At 39.1% G+C, this 16,009-nt stretch overlaps 1 protein-coding gene across 5 annotated transcripts in view; it reads left to right on the forward strand.

Moving 5' to 3' along the window:
* The first annotated feature begins 5,345 nt into the window (after nt 1–5,345).
* The window catches only part of adcyap1r1a (adenylate cyclase activating polypeptide 1a (pituitary) receptor type I), a 35,925-nt gene continuing 25,261 nt past the window's right edge, over nt 5,346–16,009 (forward strand). For 2 of the 5 annotated variants that reach the window (XM_061798059.1, XM_061798060.1), the window contains exons 1-2: nt 5,346–6,110; nt 15,783–15,879. The gene's annotated coding sequence lies outside the window, so the exon portion shown is untranslated. The remainder of the gene's footprint in view (nt 6,111–15,782; nt 15,880–16,009) is intronic. The other 3 variants (XM_061798062.1, XM_061798061.1, XM_061798063.1) reach the window with 3 other exon arrangements.

Here is a 16,009-nt window from a genome sequence, read left to right on the forward strand (position 1 = left end):
ATTCTTGGGGTATCAATCTCTAGCTATCACTTACTGCGTCCCAACTGGAAACTCTCAGGGAAGTTCATTTGTAGTACTTTGATGTCCCAGATTACAGTTTTCATTAAATTTTCCCCCCCCCCCCACCAGGCGAGTGTTTTAGTAGTAGTTCTGTAGTACTGGTAGTTTTAATAGTCGTAGTATAAATGTGCTTTTTAGTGTTTTTACTTAAGCAGCTGCAGTGGAACACAACTATGAGAACTGGGAGACTCAACCAACTCAACAGGAAGTAATCCTTTGGTGTTTAAAACAACAAACAAAACAAAAACCAGGAGATTAAAAGACTGAAAAGACACATTCCATTACAAGAAAAGCAAAAACCGTTTTCATCAGCTATTTATATTAGTCTTGCTTGGTGAACCTTCAAAGTAACACTGAAAATTTGTATTAAAAAAAAAAAAATCACAACTATGTAATATAAAATATGTACATTTTAATATCCATCCATCCATCCATTTTCTGAGCCGCTTCTCCTCACTAGGGTCGCGGGCGTGCTGGAGCCTATCCCAGCTGTCATCGGGCAGGAGGCGGGGTACACCCTGAACTGGTTGCATTTTCATATATAAAGAAATATTAAAATATATGTATAATTGTGATTTTGACTGACAAATAACTATTTCACTCCAAATTTAAAAAGGTAATGTATAATGTTTATAAAAACAAAAACAGACACACATCTCTATAAAACTATAACTATAATTAACTAGGATATATATTTTGCATAAAAAATACAATATTCAAAAACATGTTTGTTCTATAAAAATGTCCAAAATGTAATGTAAAAAATATTTAAATAAAAAAAAACTGATATAGTAAAAAAAAAAACAAAAAAAACAAATCTGTATGAAAATTCTAAAAAAAAAAAGTGTTACACTCAAGTTCGTCAATAGTGCTTTTTGTACAATAGGAAAAATGTATATATACCATGACTGTAAATCAAAATTTTACATGCAGGTCTGTTCCACTCCAATTATATCATATTGAATGCGGATGACTTTACTGTCGAACAACCTGTACAATATATGCTACGGATGTGATGCACTTAATAGCTTGATTCATTATATATTTAAAATACAGTATGAATAAATAAAAAAAATATATATATAATTATTATTAAAAAAAGATGTATCCATACAGTACATGCAGAATATAACTCGTTATTCCTTCTCATCTCTCACAATGTTATCTGATGGATGCTCCTTCCCAGAAACAAGCTTCCACCTTTTTCCCAATTTCATATGTACGCGTGTCCACAGGTGTCACATAATGTTTCCAAGCAATGCGCTGTTATCATATTGCTTTGTGTCTTTATATAACTTATCTATATGCAGCCCCCAAGTCACATATGCAGCCAATCCCTTCCTTTTAAAGCTCACAAGGACTGGAAAGCTCTGAGAATAGAAAAAGAAGAGGCGGGAGGAGGAGGGTCACAGTTCGCGACAGCCCGTCTTCTTTCTGGAGGTAAATAGCGAAATGGTCGCCTAATGGCTGCTGTTTCCATGGCGACACGGCCAGAGCATCGTCGGCCCGCAGCGCCTCCAAAGATCAGGAGTGTTATTTTCAAAGTGACATAAGCCAGACGATGGAGATTCTGCACTGGATGTCTGCACTTCCAGGGTGGCGCAGGGCGGGTTGATGTGCACACGCCGAAGCGTGACGACAAAATCAAATCACCGCAACATTCGCATGTGTGTAGCGCACCATGTCGGAATTCTGCATGTAAATAGCTTGACAGATATTGCCTTACATTAAAAGATATGTTTTGAGGTACTGGTTTTAATCTTTTTATTCGGAAAGAAGACATATTGCGTAACAAAGGTGGTGCGGACGGACCATTGGGATTTCTCTCAGATGAGAAATGATGCTCATAATGACAAATGTATCATTTAATCATTTTTGATGATTTTCAAATACATTTTTTTCACCCAATAAAAGACACAAAAATCCAAGTATTTGATGTAATGAATGTAGTTTTATGTTCTCCAATAAGGTTAAAATGATGAATGCATAATTAAACACAATAAAATAGTCTACACTATATTTCATTTCATTTCTCAATATTCTCCAGATAGGGTACAAAAAAACAAATATATAATCAACTCCTTAAAAAACTAATAATGATTTACTCATTTAGTTTAATATATTAATATTCTCATATAATGTTAAAACTTAAATGAAAATTTATATTATTCTAATATTTTCATTATAATTTATTTAATGTTCTTAACTAAAATATAATGAGCATTTTAATTCAATTTGTGTCTTAAATGTATCTCCATTAGAAAAACTAAAAATAATTGATGTAATTAAACTTTATTTAATTTCTGAACACCTCCAGTGAGGTTAAAATTTTAATTTTAAATTAAATGAATAATTACCCCAGCCCCCAAATATAATGCTATTAATAAAAAGTATATATATAATGTCATTTATTTTATTTCTTCTATAAATGTTAAAATTGAAGAAACTTTGGCGAGGTCTTAAATCTATAATTGAATCCAATAAAATATTACACTAATAATTTCATTTTGATGCTTTTAATATTTTTAATACAGTGAAAAATAGACCCAATAAGAAAAATAGACCCAATAAGATACTATAGTGATGACTCCATTCTACTTGATTTTGAAATTTCAAATAAATCTTAAGAAATAATAATAACCCATCTAATATAACTTGTTAATGTCCTCCAAAGGCGTTAAAATCGCAAATTTTAAATTAAATTAAATGAAATTCATTTTTGTTTCCAGTAAGGTTAGAATTATATATCTATACATCTATATAGATATAGATATAGATCTATATATATATACAAGAAATGGAACAGAAAGTGGACATGGATAAGCCCCAAAGGTAACACTAGCATTATAGACCACTTCCTGTCCAACGACAAAGGGTTATTTACGGATTGCACCACCCTCGACGAATTTGACATGGGAAGTGACCACAGATCGGTTCGGGTCAAAGTGCAAATCAACTGCCAACTTGAACGAAAGAAACTTCTAAAGAGCAAGCTTACCAAATTAAAAGTTAATTCAAGAAAGAAGCGACGAGCTTCAAATACAATTGGCTAGTCGCTTCAAAGCTCTTCCAACGCTGGAAGACACACGACGACGAAATTGTAAACGGGATTGTTCAAACTGCACACAAAGTAGAGTTCAAGAATTTGACACACACAATGAAGAGCTCAAGAATTTTAGACAAACCTATACAGTGACCCTCACCTCAATGATTACTGGAAAGCTAGAAGCCGACCCAGTTCCATGTATCCTGACTGAAGAGGTTAAATGCTACTAGTTCACTTAAGGCTCGGACAAGCTTGTGGTCTGGATGAAATTTCTGTTGAAATGCTTAAAGCAGGAGGGAACGAACTTAATAAGATCCTTGTAAAACTATTTCAACGCGACCACGGCGAAGACCTAAAAGTAGATGGACAGATGGAATCATGAAACACACCGGAATACACTGGCAACAAATTGCAAAATGTTCTCGCAGTTGGAAACGTGAAGAAGAGGCCTTCATCCTGCAGTGGATAGATAATGGCTGATGATGATTATGATGATGATATACATATATATATATATATATATATATATATTTTTTTTTTTAAACCAATTTCAATGGTGAAAGGTAACCATACACTTTGTCAATTGACGTCAGGCGTCTTGTGATGTCATCACACGGTGCTTCTAAACATAAACCTCTTGAGCCGCCTCGCAGGCCTTCTCCCAGCTACACTTTTCCAGCTTGTGTTTCCATGGCAACCCACTCGCCCACTTCTGCGGCTCGTTGACTTCAATTAGCATAGAAGGCCATTTTAGCCCACGACCACATACTGTACTCACGTACGTGCTGAGAGACGCCTCAAAAACTCCTGAGGGCGCGGCACAAGGCCATGCTGCGTCGCTGGTACGCTAAAATCCTGCTTCGCTGGGTTCTGTTTGAAAAGCAGAAGCGGAGAAATGCCCTATCTTCTCTTACAGCACTGATGCAGGATTATTTTGTAGGTTCTCTGTATAAAAGAAAATGAATGTCCGAAATCAGTGAAGCTGTGTGAAAGCATGCACATTTGCAGCCTCTTTTGTTGGGTTCTGTGTGAAAGGCAAAGGGGATTTATTTCAGGACCTTCTTTTCCGGCTCTTGTGCTGCTGTTTTGCGGCATCTCTGTTGAAAAGAAGATTCTTTTACTGGATCTTGGCTGCTGTGTCGCCGTGTGAAAGCACACAGACTGGTCAATATTCTGCCTTTTGCTGGGTTTTGTGTAAAGCTACTGCATTCTGAACAGACCTCACTGATCTTGGAACTGAACATTATGGTCCGGGGCCAACAAAAGGCTACAAACCGTTGATACCATCACTGACTCGTTGCACAAAAGAATGAGCCAATCACCCCAGTCCGTGTCGCCAATCAGAACCATTAGTTGCAAAGCGCCGGGTGTGCCTTTAAAGCGATTTAACCTTGGCTATGGCAGCTAATTACAAGCCCGGCACGGCTAATTACAGCGAACAGGTGCATCGCTCAGCCAGCATAGTCATGCAGTCACAGATTTCATTTAGAGATGCTGCCCGGGATATTAACCTTGCTAATTGCGAGGGGAAAAGCGCCGGAATGAAGCCACACCGACCTCGGGGGAGGAACACGAAAGCATGCAATTACTTTTCGTTGTATTTTGAGGGGAGTTGCGGTAAGGCGGAGTCTGGTGTTTATAATGCGGAAGCTCTTCGGAATAGTGGAAAGATTTTTCTGGTTTTTTTGGTTTTTTTTAGGAAAAGGTGGACAAGTTGTGAACAAATCAATCTTTACAGTTGGTTTGGTGTTCGCATCTTGTCTCCAGACTTCCTGTGTGGAGTTCTTGCCGTGTTTGTGTGGGTTTTCTGCAAGTACTGCCCCACTCTGAAAACAGCTTCATTGAGGGCTCTAAATCACAGGGGTCAAACTTAAGGCCCAGGGGCCAGATCCGGCACACCACATCATTTTACATGGCCCATAAAAGCAAATGATGTGTGTCTACTTCCATGATTCTTGGTAAAATCTGTCCCAAAATTTCTAATTGTCCTAGGTAATAAATAATTACATTGAGAAATTATAAGCGTTTTTTTTTTTTTTTTTTTTTTTGGTTACCAAAACCCTTTTTACAGTAACTTTAACAATAGTTGAACAAACTATTATCTTTGACTTCTGATTTCAAAGCTAGTTATCTATCAATTTGTTGTGTTTATGTGATAATATAATGACATTTATATGGTTTCACAGTCATAACGGCCGTCTGTGGGGAAGCATAACGACAATGTGGCCCGTGACAAAAGGTCTTCGTTGAAACAAGTGAGCAACAACAGCAAAACTATGACAACAAAATGCGGAAAAATAAGTACGTGAGAATAACACAACAAAAATAGATGGAAAGAGCCACAACAGGAGATACATTGTAAACGGGGGGAAAAAAAGGAAACAAACCTTTACATCATGAGTAGAGAACAATCAATAAAAAGAAACTCGAAAAAGCCCGAATCATAACTTCGTACACAGGTGAAAACTCGGAAAGGATGAGCCGGAACAAAAACGTGGCAGAAGAAACGAGCACAGGAAGATGAAAACTGTGACAATGACAGCAAGTAGACAATATTCTGGCATCTATCTCCTGTTAGTCCAGTGATTTTCATGGAGAACTGGTGTGTGCAGAAGACTCTGGCCATCCCCTCAACCAGGCACCTGAAAAAAACAAAACCAAGACAGATACTATCGGCTCCAGCTCACCTATGACCCTAAAGAGGGCAAGCACAATATAAATGGACGGGCGGACAGTCTTCTGCAGGATGAGTCATTGGTGAAAATGCTGAACGGGTCTGTGCTACATGGTGGAAACCGGGCTTTATCACGCCTTTTCATTTCATATGCATGTTTGTGGGTGACTATACAGCAAAATGAGTTTGTGATGCCCCACGTTGATCTTTTATTCATCATCTATTTGTCCTCCTCTCCTCGCTCCTCGCCTACGCACCGGGGAGCTCTGCATCTGACAGGCCTTCATGTAAACCACCAGCTGGACTGACAAGCAAGGCATAGTGACCAAGGTGTGTGCGTGCAAGTACGGGCCTGTGTGTTTGTGTGTGTGTGTGTGTGAGAGAGAGAGAGAGAGAGACAGTCGCAATGTGCTGACGGCAGCTTCCTCAGCAGATGGTTAAGACAAGACGGGACGGAGCAGTTTTGAGGACATTGGGGACGTTCGGTCGTAACTTCGGTGGGGGAAAGCGCAGAACTTTGACAACACCAAGACTTTTGGTGACGATCATCCCAGACTCAAAATAGAAAGTAAAATGGCCACGTGACTACTGTGGTAGAATTGAACAGTTTTTGTCACGCATTCTCCTTCAGTGCACATTGTGCTGCTCATTCTGGTGTGTGGGCCTTGGCCTGGCGGGGGCGACAAGCTCCTCTCTCGGCTCCTCAGTACAGCAGTAATTTTAGTTGCTTTTCGAAAGAAGATAAAAATATATCCCCGTGAGTGTTGCTATATTATCTACATGTGTTGCTTCAAAGGTAACAGCACCACATAGATGCTAATTGTTAGCCAGTGTGCCAATGGAGTTTCCCTTTATATGTTAGCATTAAGGTTGCACAGTGGTTGTTTTCAATACAAAAAGTGCAATTCTCTTCGTGGAGCTCAGCTGTGAGTGGCAATAAATGTTGAAGCCTCTTTTTTGAGGAATATTATAACGCTATACTCACTACATCTACCGGCTCGTGTCTCGAAATACCTGTAGGTCCGGTTACCCAGTTCCAGAAATGCACGGGGCCAACAACCTGTCAAACATCGACACTCTCTTTATTTAAAACATTTTTTTTTTCCTCTCTTTGTATTATTATAACATCGTTATAGTGGCCACTCCTTCCTTGACTACATGTTGTTTGTGGTTCAATAAGAAATAATAAAATAGCATAATTATGTATGTGGCTCAAAATATTGTTTCCCGATAGCACCATTTTCCCGTTGCAGCGAGTCGCTGTGAATTGCCGACTGTATTCTTTTAGAATGTCATTTTCTTGTTGTATTTTTTTATTTTTTATTTTTATTTTTTGCAATTGCTCAATCTAGTTGCATTGAGCCACATTGCTCGGTGTGGAGCTGGCCGAAGATCGATTGGTAGGACTAGACTATTTGTGTTCTGGTGGGTTTTTGCCACAACCTTGTGCTTCTTTTTCCCACGCAGCAACACCGCCTCCCCCAATCAGACAAGTTGTTCCCTGAAAAAATAGCTACATTGGAGCTATAAAAAAAAGATTGTGCTTTTGCTTTTTACATACAACCCAACAATGACTGTTCACACTGATTCTGGGCCAAAGAGAAAATCCATCCTTTATTTTATTTTATTGATGCAAAGACGCTGTGAAATAGCTGCATCAAGCCTTTGCGTGTGTGTGTATATGTGTAAAACCCTGCTAACAAGCTAACTGGTGGATAAACAGCACTCAAAACCACACACAGAAAGCTTTATTTTATTTTTGATAACCATGTCTCTATTAGATTTGCGTCAAGATTTAATGGCTTGTCTCTTGATCCTTGTCAGAAACAGCCAACGTTGCCTCTTTCACATAGATGTATTTTCATATCTGTGGGGTGGGGCGAAAAGCACACATACTGCTCTGACTCCATGTTGCCATGGCGACCTGGTGATGTGGCGTTATGATTGAGTGTGGCTTGAGTGAGCCGCATAGCTATGACGTTTGATTGTCACGCCGCGGGCGCACTTGCAGGCTCTGTTGTCGGGTATGCGATGATGGAATTGAGGTTGCAGGGCATTTCTGGCCACAACATTAGGTACACAGCATAATGTAAAGATCATTGTCTGGAATACTTTAAGTACTATTATCCCTTTTAAGTCAAAAAGTTCCAACTTTTACTATAAACAGCGGTCTTTATCAAATCATTTTGTGTTCTGCAGCATTCTGGGACTTGCCGTAGTAACATTTGCCGTTTGACGTCCAAAATACAGTATATAATAAAAATATCAAAATGGAAAACATTGTATTTAAAAAATAAAAAATAAAATAAAATAATGTAAAAATATTTTTTTAAATTTGTAACAAAAATGAAATGCGTCGCAATGGCTTCGCGCCCCAAAAATACAAAATTAAAAAAGTAAAGCAATGAAATGAAATACTAATATAAATGATTTAAATATAAAGTCATGTAAGTGCCATGTGATTCCTTCTATCACCCAAAAATATGTAAACGATACAAAAGTTGTTGTTTTTTTTTACATACAACAAATGCATACACATAAAATAAGCACAAAAAATACAAATATGAAAGAAGTAGCTAACATGCACTAAAATTACTATCACCAAAAATACTTTGAAAGATAAATACAATTAAAACTAAATAATAAGTAAAATTATATTAAAACAATAAAATATACTTTAAAAACTCAAATGAAATACACTATGATTAATGGTATCATCCAAAATATATAAAAATACCAAAATGAAATGAAAAACTGTTTGTATGGAAAAGTGTATTAAATAAAACAATAAAATAAAACACATTTTAAAACAAACCAGATAAAAGATTCATTGTTGGTACTTTTGTCACCCAAAAATATTTTAAAAACCAAATATATAAATATAATGATAACATTTTATATAAACTATAGTTACTCATTGGCGACACGGTGTTTGTGTGTGTGTGTGTGTGTGAGTGTGTTTGTGTGATTCTGAGTCTGTATTAATGTGTGTATGTGCATTTTTATGTGTTTGTGTGTTATGATTGTTGTCATATTTGTGTGCGTGTATGCCTTATCATTAAAAGATCCCATCATTTAGTCAAATCAATGGGGTTCTTCCACACCAAGCTCATCCTTGCATGCTTTGTATCACTGAAAAAAAAAGTCATTTGATTTGACTTAATTAGAATATGATTGGGCGGCACGGTGGGTGACTGGTTAGAGCGTCTGCCTCACAATTCTGAGGTCCCGGGTTCAATCCCCGGCCCCACCTGTGTGGAGTTTGCCTGTTCTCCCCGTGCCTGCGTGGGTTTTCTCCGGGCACTTCGGTTTCCTCCCACATCCCAAAAACATGCGTGGTAGGTTAATTGACAACTCTAAATTGCCCGTAGGTGTGAATGTGAGTGCTAATGGTTGTTTGTTTGTATGTGCCCTGCGATTGGCTGGCAACCAGTTCAGGGTGTACCCCGCCCCCTTCCCGATGATAGCTGGGATAGGCTCCAGCACGCCCGCGACCCTAGTGAGGAGAAGCGGCTCAGAAAATGGATGGTTGGATAGTTACTCGTTATTTTGAGGGATGCTATGATATAAAAATGTCCATGCCAAGGCCTATTTTCTCCAAACCCTGAAAAAATAAATTGCTAAATCTTTGTTTCCCATGAGGACTTTTCAAACATTCATTGGAATCGTTCAATCTTTCATATGACTGGCATTTTTTTCCCATTTTTGTCGAGCCTGTGGGAAAAACGGTGCGCATCTCCGACTGGAATGGAGGACCGGCTTGATGCTGTGAAATGACATTTCCCCTGGACTGCATTAGCCTTTGCATAACGTAATCTAGGCTGCGACAGCCTCTGAATCATTAGAATGCCTTCTATTCTGCTTGTACTGTAGTTCCATTTAACATTGAGAAGATGCCCAAAGATGCTACTTCCCATGTCTCAGAATGCCTGAAGATGGTCGTCGGCCTCCCTCTCTCCCACACTGGCCGAGGGGAGGCAATGACGACGTGTGTCAACCATTGCAGAACATTTCTGTTTCTGTGACAACCTGCAATTACATCACAAAGTGGCGGCGGTGGCGGCCTGGTGCTCTGAAGCCAATCAGCAGCTTTTCAAAGGCTGACTGACTGACTGACTGCTGCACTGTGGAGCTTTACACAAGACCCTCGTCGTGACAGACGTGCTACTTGCACAAACTCGGCATTACATATTCTCATCATTAAAGACCCTGAAAAGTACATTAATGATGTTTGAATATAAGTGCTGAAAGCCTGCAGACAGAACAATTTGTGGAGCTATAGCATTTAACTCTTTCACTATTTCACGTCGTCATTCCATCAGTGGCTATTCGATGCAATTGCCAGTTCCCTAGTAATGATAACTTGTCCCCGTTCTACCACAACATCATGCAGTTAGCCATCAAGCTATGCCTACAACCCCCTAAAAAATGTAGCTTCCCTGAAGTGTTATGTGTTTTGTGTTATTTGGGCTACAGTGTCTCTGTTGTGTGGAGCCACGTTACGCACGGAGCGAGCAATGCCAAATTGAACGGGCCAACCACTGGTAGTCACCAAGCTAAGAAGCTAGCAAGCTTGTCAGACCAGCGGTGGGGTTATCTAATACACTGCCGCCTGGCTTCATGTCGTGTGGGTCTGTGGGTCCACATAACAGAGACACTTCAGGGGAAGTCAACTTTATTACGTTCGCTAGCCCACGAGCCAGCGAGCTAATGAGCTACCGAGCTCGCTAGACCTGGCTTAGTGGCGTGTGCGTCCACGTAACAGAGACACTTCAGGGAAAGTCAACTTCATTACGTTCCCTAGCCCACGAGCTGGCGGGATAACAAGCTCGCGAGACCTGGCTTGGTGGCATCTGTGTCCGCATAACAGACACACTTGAGGGAAAGTCAACTTTATTACGTTCGCTAGCCCACGAGCTAGCGAGCTAGACCTGGCTTGGTGGTGCGTCCACATAAAAGAGACACTTCAGGAAAGGTTAACCGTTTATTAAACACGGCGGCACACGTTATTCAGGATGTGGCTGACGCTACAAACATTGTGTGAGCCACAGGCACGTATTTGAGTGCCAGGTGAAGGTCAAGCAGGGCGTGTTTTCCGTGCATTCAGCGGACACGCCCACAGCGTCCTAAAGCTTGGAGGTGGACTCTTTTTGTCATGATTTTTTGTACATTTTTATTCATTCAAATTTGTTCATGACACTCTTCTAAAAAAATAATAGATAATTTGCATCTCTGTATAGAGTTTCTATGGTGTATACGGGCAATACGGTTTTCTAGTACATCAAGTGTACACCGTGTGGTACTGTAAGTACCATATGGTTTGTAAACACTGTCTTTAGATGTGATCTAACTGTATGGTATACTGTATCCAGTCTATATATATTATATGGCAGACTGTATATGGTAAATTTAGTATGCAGTTTGTATGAGCTATATGGTCTATATGCTGTTTACATTATTTACAGTATTTGTAGTATACAGTATATGTCTATTTTGCATCATGTACGTTTTATCAGGATTGCGGTGCTTATATTATATATATATATTATATATTTGGTATTTAGTGTATGTATGGTATGTACAGTCTATTTTGTCTCTTTAGAATGAAGTAAGGTTTTATTTATATATCTCGCAGTTACAAAGCGTTTCACAAACAAATGCTAACTTTTACACAGAGGTTGAAAAACATCCAAACATGACAGCAAGAGAGAGAAATAAACTGGAATAAAATAATTGTAAAAAAGCATGGGAACAAAAGAGAGGTCTAAAGAAAGGCTTGACGATATCAATGTGTTTTTAGACGTGTAAAACACACCGAGGATTAGGCGGAGCTAACACATTATTGGAAGATGGTTGCAAAGAGTTGGTGCTAAGATTTCAACTGCACACTCACCTTTTAATTTGTGCTTTGTGTGGGGGATGGATAGAAGCCCAAGATTTGTGGAAAGGAGAGTTCGTCTACAGGAAGGAGGAACAAGGAGCTCAGAGATGTAGCTGGCGGGGAGGTCGTGTAGTGCTTTTTAATTCAACAACAGGATCCGATTTTCAACAGCTACCAGTTATTGAGGGGTTGCTTGACGGGAATTGCGTTTGACTGCATCATCTCACCACTTTTTAGGAGCGAGGCAGGGGGCGCTGTATCGTAAAAATGTTCATATTTCATCAGCCTTTCATTCTTTTCACCATCTGTCCCTGTTAGAAAACATCTCCTCCTGCCTTCTGTGTCGCAGGAAGTGCAGCCGCTGTCTTACGTTGGAGTTATTACGGTGCAGCGAGCAGCGTGATTGTGGTCTGTTTCTTTCTTGCTTTTTTTTTTTTTTTTTTAATGGTAACCTCCCTAATGTTCTGTAAAACGTTTGACGAGGGCAACAAAAGACGTCAGCAGCACACAGGGAGGCATGTTGGACCAGAAACTTGCTACATGTCAACCTGAGCAAACATGAAGACCCCAAAATATATTTGCTCTTATGCTACAAAAGAAAATGTTCTTTTTCCAAGAATATATATATATATAAAACCAATTCCAATGAAGTTGGGACGTTGTGTTAAACATAAATATAAACAGAATACAATGATTTGCAAATCAAGTTCAACCTATATGGATGGATGGATGGTTCAACCTATATTTAATTGAATACACTACAAAGACAAGATATTTAATGTTCAAACTGATAAACTTGATTGTTTTTAGCAAATAATCATTAACTTAGAATTTTATGGCTGCAACACGTTCCAAAAAAGCTGGGACAGGGTCATGTTTACCACTGTGTTACATCACATTTACGTTTGACAACATTCAATAAACGTTTGGAAACTGAGGACACTCATTGTTGAAGCTTTGTAGGTGGAATTCTTTCCCATTCTTGCTTGATTTACAGCTTCAGCTGTTCAACAGTCCGGGGTCTCCGTTGTCGTATTTTTCTTCATAATGCGCCACACATTTTCAATGGGAGACAGGTCTGGACTGCAGGCAGGCCAGTCTAGTACCCGCACTCTTTTACTACGAACCGACGCTGTTGTAACACGTGCAGAATGTGGTTTGGCATTGTCTTGCTGAAATAAACAGGGGCGTCTATGAAAAAGACGTTGCTTGGATGGCAGCATAACACACTGTCTCTTTAGAATGAAGTAAGGTTTTATTTATATATCTCGCAGTTACAAAGCGTTTCACGAACGAATGCTAACTTTTACACAGAGGTTGAAAAAGACTGTTTAACACAACGTCCTAACTTCATTGGAATTGGGGTTGTATATATATATATATATATATATATATATATATATATATATTATATATATAAAATTTGGAGATTAATATATATTTTTCAACATAAAAAGTGGATTTTAAACAAATGCAATACGAGAATATATTTATATTTATTTCTGAGAAAAATACTAGTATTTTACCAAAATACTAGTATTTTGCCAAAAAAAAAATTCTAGGTAACTTTTTTTCAACATTAAAATAATTTATCTTTCAAGATGAAACTTTTTTTTTTTGATAGTCCTTTTGGTTAGAAAGTTGCGTTGTTTTTAAAAAGATGTCTTACTATCACAAGATCAAAGTTTGATTTTTTTTTAAATGGAAAAGGTCTGATTTTTGTCTTTAAGAAAAAAGTTTTATATGAATAAATATTTTAGCAGCAAGTCATAGTATATTAATAAATATTGCAAGACTAGTAATACTTTTTCAAGATGATTTATTTTTGAAAATTTCATTAAAAAGTCATATTTTTCAAGATATAAAGTCCTGTTTTGTGATAAAAAGTAAGAATTCTACTTACTTCTAATTCTACAATTCTACTTGTGGAATGGGGGGGGGGGGGCAGTGATCAGGGGGCACTTGCAACAACGAGGGCAACCATGCTCTGATAAAAGCTCTTATTTTATTCAAAGATAAAAAGCCCTCTTCCTCCACTTTTAATCCCTCCCAAAATACAACTTTATTCTCATAACCTTAAAACATTTTCTTCAAAAATACACAACCTCTTTGGGGGGGAAATCTAATGTAAGCAACTTTATAGACCCCAAAAAAAACAACATTCTCAGAAGATTGACTTTTTTTTCTTATATATACAAATACTTGTTCTTCCTCTCTACGTGAGGTTCTCAGTGGGAGACAAGTGGAGGTTGAGGAAGGAATGAGTCCCCCACAGGGGTCCCCCGCGGCCCCCGCCGCCGATTCCGCTTAGAGGCGATGCGGGTGGGCGGTTTGTTAGCGCAGGACCGCGGGATGCCTCCCTCTCACGTTGTGTCCAAAAAGAGAGACGGCGGCTGGGATGGAAGACGGCCTGAGGTGGGGTGGGGGGTCATTTCCGTGCGGGGGGGTCTGAGTGGACCTGTGGTGAGCCTCATTGAGTGGAGATGCACTGGAGCACACATCTCATTCTATCAATACTGCAGCTACGGTGTGTGCAGCAAATAGCTTCTGACTGCTGACAAAATCAACTGAAGTTGGAATATTGTATAATAATATATCTAATAATATTGGAATATCATTTTTTTTTGAGACGGTCGTCATAATATTAAGAATTTTTTCTTGAGAATAAAGTACTGTACTGTAGTTGCAATATTACAGATAACAAGTCCTAATACTAATAGAATAGAGATAATTTGAAGAAAAGGGTGCGATAAAATTATTGGAATAAGTAATGTTAAACTTTTTAAATGTTTGACAATAGTTGTATTATTAAGAGGATTTTTTTTTTGACACAGTCGAAATACTACAGAAAAAAAATAGTGAAAATATATTAAGATAAAAGTCACATTTTCGAGGAAAAAGTCTGAATTGGACAAAAATCAAGTTGTCATGTTAAAAGGATCTTGTATTTTACATATGTATATTGGACATATTGTGTATACAGTACTGTGCCCCAAAGCAAAGTGCCAACATCTGCATTTATACCGATTCAAACATAACCATAAAAGCAGCGTCACATCACCGATGTATCCGGTGAACAACTGGGTCATGTGGTACCAAGCCTGCTAATCAGCAGCAGGCGGTGGGTGAGGGGGGGGGGGGGGGGGGGGGTGCAGGAGAAAGGTTCAAAGCAGCTTCTGCGGGGGTGTTGAACGTCAACAGTATCACTCAGTTTGGAACTTAAATGAAAACTAGCACACAAAAAAACAAAAAAACACAAATGAGTCACACTCGTGGATTCGGTGCAATTTGCACCCAGCGGGGAAGCGCAGTGCTTCCCCTTCTGGAGCTTCGCACATGCACTCTGTCTGTCTGTCTGATTAACTGACTGTCTGTCTTTCTGTCTGCTTCTCTGTCTTACTCTCTGTTTCTGACTGTCTGTCTGTCCAGCATTTTAAGTCTCTCTGACTTTCCGCCTTCCTGTCGACTTGCCTGATTGTCTGTCTGTCCCTCTATTTTCTCTGTCTTTGTCTTTTATGATAAACTGCTTGTGTTTCGGCCTGTCTGTCACGCTTTCTGATTGTCTGACTTTCTGTCTTTTAGCCTCCTTCTCCAGTTTGTCTTTCTCTTTATGGCTGTCTGTTTTATTGTCTCTTTGTCTGTTTTGTCACATCGTCCATCAACCCTGTCTGCTGCCTGTCCATCTTCCTGCCGGACTCTCTTTGTGCCTGTCTGTCCACCTGTCTGTCTGACACCCGGCATTATTGCCACCAAGCAGTAAAAACAGCCAAAAGCGATGTCAAAGTAGTATTAGAGGACTCCACAGGCGCACGCTGCTGGCACTTTTGCCATGGTAACAAGGCTTACGCTGCTATTACCAACCTAAACAGACCTACCATTACCGACTGAGTGACTGAGTGACTGCATTCGTGTGACCTCCCCTCCCATTTGCGTCCATGTCCTTGACGCAAGTCTCGTCAAGCCTTCCAGTAAATGAAAGGCGCTCTTGCATCACAGGCGTCATCCAATCACGCCAATCCTTCTCTGGCCCTGCTACTGCTACTACTTTTTCAATGTACTTATTTTTACCATTGGATACTATTTGATAGGCCTGTACTCCTTTTTTTTTTTTTTTTTTTTAGGGTCGAGGACTTTTCCATGCAGTTACTGACTGGACGAAAACACCTCAAATCATGTCATGATCAAAAAGTAGATGAAAACCTAATTGGAGCAGCGTAGGTAAGTCGGTCAATTATGCTTTGCTCATCGATAGTTTCACACCAAACTCATTCAAATATGCCTTGAAGGACATTGATTTTTCAATCTTTATCAGTCTGTTTCCACAAAGTCAGAAGCATACAATCATCCA

Source organism: Phyllopteryx taeniolatus, chromosome 14 (genome assembly GCF_024500385.1).
Source record: "Phyllopteryx taeniolatus isolate TA_2022b chromosome 14, UOR_Ptae_1.2, whole genome shotgun sequence".
NCBI classification, from domain to species: domain Eukaryota; kingdom Metazoa; phylum Chordata; class Actinopteri; order Syngnathiformes; family Syngnathidae; genus Phyllopteryx; species Phyllopteryx taeniolatus.